This window comes from Somniosus microcephalus, chromosome 2 (genome assembly GCF_052327205.1).
Source record: "Somniosus microcephalus isolate GS21.2 chromosome 2, FLI_Smic_1.0, whole genome shotgun sequence".
Classification (NCBI taxonomy): domain Eukaryota; kingdom Metazoa; phylum Chordata; class Chondrichthyes; order Squaliformes; family Somniosidae; genus Somniosus; species Somniosus microcephalus.
The window spans coordinates 236,609,397-236,612,775 of NC_140988.1; positions in this window are offsets into that span (position 1 = coordinate 236,609,397).

Below are 3,379 nucleotides of genomic sequence, written 5' to 3' on the forward strand. Positions count from 1 at the left end.
CACTATAGCACTTCTCTGCTAGGTGCAACACTGTCTTACTTAAATAGGGGAGGAGAAACGGACACAACGAGGGAAGATCGACTAAAATCACAGTTCTTAACAAAATTCCCTTTAATTCCCACCCCTATACCTATCCTAAGTTGCCTTGTGGAAGGCCAGAAAAATATATGCTCAGCACTGGAAATGCCTGCTCCGTGCCCTGTGAACTTAGATCTTCACTGCCCTGAAGTAAGAAACACCCCAGTGTTTTAAAAGTAAACTGCTGGTGTTCTACTTCCTCAGGCAGGCTCCCACGCTGTAGAGGCACATGGAGGCGAGGCCAGAGAGAGAGAGAGAGAGCTTCTGGGAAGCTATCTTTTATACCCCCATTTGGGGCCAGCCCAGATCCTGATGTTTCTGGACTAAAACAAAAGGGATCCAACTGCCCCATTGTCCAGTAATGGGTTTGAATGTGTTCTCCCATTCATTTAAACGGTTTCTCCTCAGTTTGGATGTGTCCACTTGATATACAAACAAATGCTAATAGAATTCAATTTCTTTGTAAACAAAGCATTGTCCTGTGGTCATCTGGAACCGCAATTGATTGACAGTCTTGAGTGCTTAGCAAACAAAGTTCCTTTGTTCATGCTGGCAGTTTCAAGCACTTGATCTTAGAGTCAACATTGTAGAATGTTCTGTAAACAGGCAACGATTGTCCTGCTGCAGGGCGGGGGGGAAACTCCCCTTTGATTGACAGATTTGACTGCCATTGAACCTTTCTTCACAGACACACACACACACAAGCTGTTTCCAAGTCCTTTGCCTTCGGCCATGTGGTCTGACGGCCATTTTTGATCCCTGGAATCTTTTAAAGGCACATCAGCCAGGGATCCTTTAATCAAAGAAATTAATCTTCGGAGCTGTAAGTTATTGCGAATTCTTACAGATCGCAAAGTCTCTGTTTGAAGAATGGACTCAGTCGAGAATATCTTTGTGGACTTTATGGGCTGAGGGTATTTTCCCTGTGGTGGGATCGCCCTGTGCAGATGCGTGGGGGACTGGTTTGTTAAAATTCCAGAGAATGCATGGCAGTTGGCTGTGAGAAAAGAACTGTCAGTCATCCAGAATGTATGGGTTCGCCTGACAGTCCTGGAAAAGGGAAGGGGGCCATTGAACTTGAACTTATTAGAAAGCCACTCTAATATGCAAAAGCACTTCTCACCTCCATCTCAGAAGAGAAGCAGAACAATGAACCCACTAGCCTCAGCCAGCCAAAGAGGAGCCAGTTTTTCCCAACACAATGACCCAAAGATATGTCCCAGATTTAGGGCCATTAGTCCAATCACGGAATAATCATGGGTCCAATGATGACCCATCACTGATTAAGCATCGGAGTGCTTCGAAACAAAAGCATTTTAAAGATTGGCGGGAAAGATAGGGGTAGCCAGACTCCTGTAAAGATAGATTCTTTTCCACCATTCTTTCTCTCTCGCTCCACCAAGATCGACCTAACAAGAAGTACCAGAGGAAGAAGCCGCTGAGCAAAGTGATCAAGACCGACCGTGTGTGGTGGTAAGCATAGTCTCGAGTGTCCCAAGCCGGTAACCAGATATCCCAGGCAAGCTGGGTGAGGTGTAAGGGGCTCAGGGTTTTTCTCAGAAGTGAAGCTTTTGGGCTATTCTGGGGTGGGAGCTTCGTTTGGTTCAGCCAGGCAAAGGGGCTCATGTGACTGGGTAATTTGTTGGTAGGGATGGAATTAGAGTCCACCATAGAAACAAGGGAATTACTGCTTGTTATAGTCCCCAGTTGTGTACTGTATGTATGTTGATTGTAATCTGGATTTTATTCTCCACAGACGGTGATTTTGTTTAGTAGTGCATGTTTTAGCCAGTGTATGTTAGACCAAATAAATATAAGTTTGATTTTTCACTGAAGCATTCCTGTCCGTGACTTATTCCATTTACACTCTGAATAATAATTCCCGGGTATAGAACTTTCGTAAGGCGGGGGCAATTCGAACCATCCATCTAGCAATTGGGCTAGGATCAAAAACCGCTTACATCTCTTGGCGACCAGCGGCAGGACCTGGGTTAAAGGAGTGTAAATCAGTCATGGACAGTGCTTCTGGCAAAAGATCCCAAATGGAGGAAAGGATTTCTTCATATGTGTTTAAGGAGGTTAACATCGCTAAGAAGTGGGTGCTAGGCTTGTTGCGTGCTGGATGCAGCGGCAGAATGGACGGCGGGCAAGGAGCATAGGCGCAGCATTGAAAAGGCGGTATGGCTTGTCTGTCTACAAAGACAAGTCCAACTGCTAGATAAGCAGGTGGCTAAGTTAGAGGCAGAGCTCAGGGAGTCTGAGGCACAGTCAGACGCAAGGGCTGTAGTAGAGAGCAGGTTATGCACGGAGCTAAGGGATGAGAAGCAGGAAAGAATAAGCCAGGAGGAAACCTTCCATAACCATAAGGAGTTCCTGCAATGCCAGGTAACTGAGGCAAAGGGGAACGAGAGGGTGGTTAGGGAGGAAAATGCTCGCTTGTCGAGTGAGTTAAAGGTGCTGGGAGAGCAGTTGAAGGATATTCAGGTGGCATACAGAGTCACCAGCACTGGAGGGTTTGATACGGGTAATCATGGTCCTTGCCAGGAGCAGATCCGGAATTTGACTGATGCTTTATCTAAGGCCAATGGGATGGTCTGCTTGGTAGCTCCGGGAGTGGCCCAGGTAGATGAGGAAGAGCAGGAGGGAGATAAGGAGGACTGTAAGGCAGAGGAGGACGCTCGACCACCGCCCGAAGTGCTGGGGACCAGGATCCATGTGCCCTGTCCAGCAGCAGAAATACAGTGCGCCCGTAGATGGTCAAGAGCAAGGACCACTGCAGAGTGACTTCGTGGTCCCGTATACGACCCCCCAGCTGCAGGCAATGGTCTCTAACCTGACCAAACTGACCAGCACAGGGGACCCATCTGTCCATTTTGCGGATGTGGAGCATGTGGGGGGGATCAATAATTGTAATGAAGCTGAGACAGTCAAATTACTTTTATTGTCCCTGGATAGTAGGTTGTACCAGTCGCTCTCAGCGGGTAGCAACAGGGGGCAGGGTCCGTTAGAGGGGATAAAGGATGACATCCTAGAGGCTATGGGCCTCAATGATGGAAGTCCCTTCTCCCGAGTGGAAAGGACGCTGCAGTCAGCTGGGGAGGCACCGCAGGCTTTCGCGGACAGGCTTTGGCCCGTCTACCGGAGTGCCTGTGCGGGGTGACCGACCGGGCGCAGCTGCAGGGGGAGCCGAGGGCTCATTTGCTGAGGACTCTGGTGGTGAACAGCCTGCCCAGGATCAAGGCCAAAGCAGAGGGGTGGTTCGATTCCAGGGATCCCCAGACCACAGAAGAGAGTGTGATCC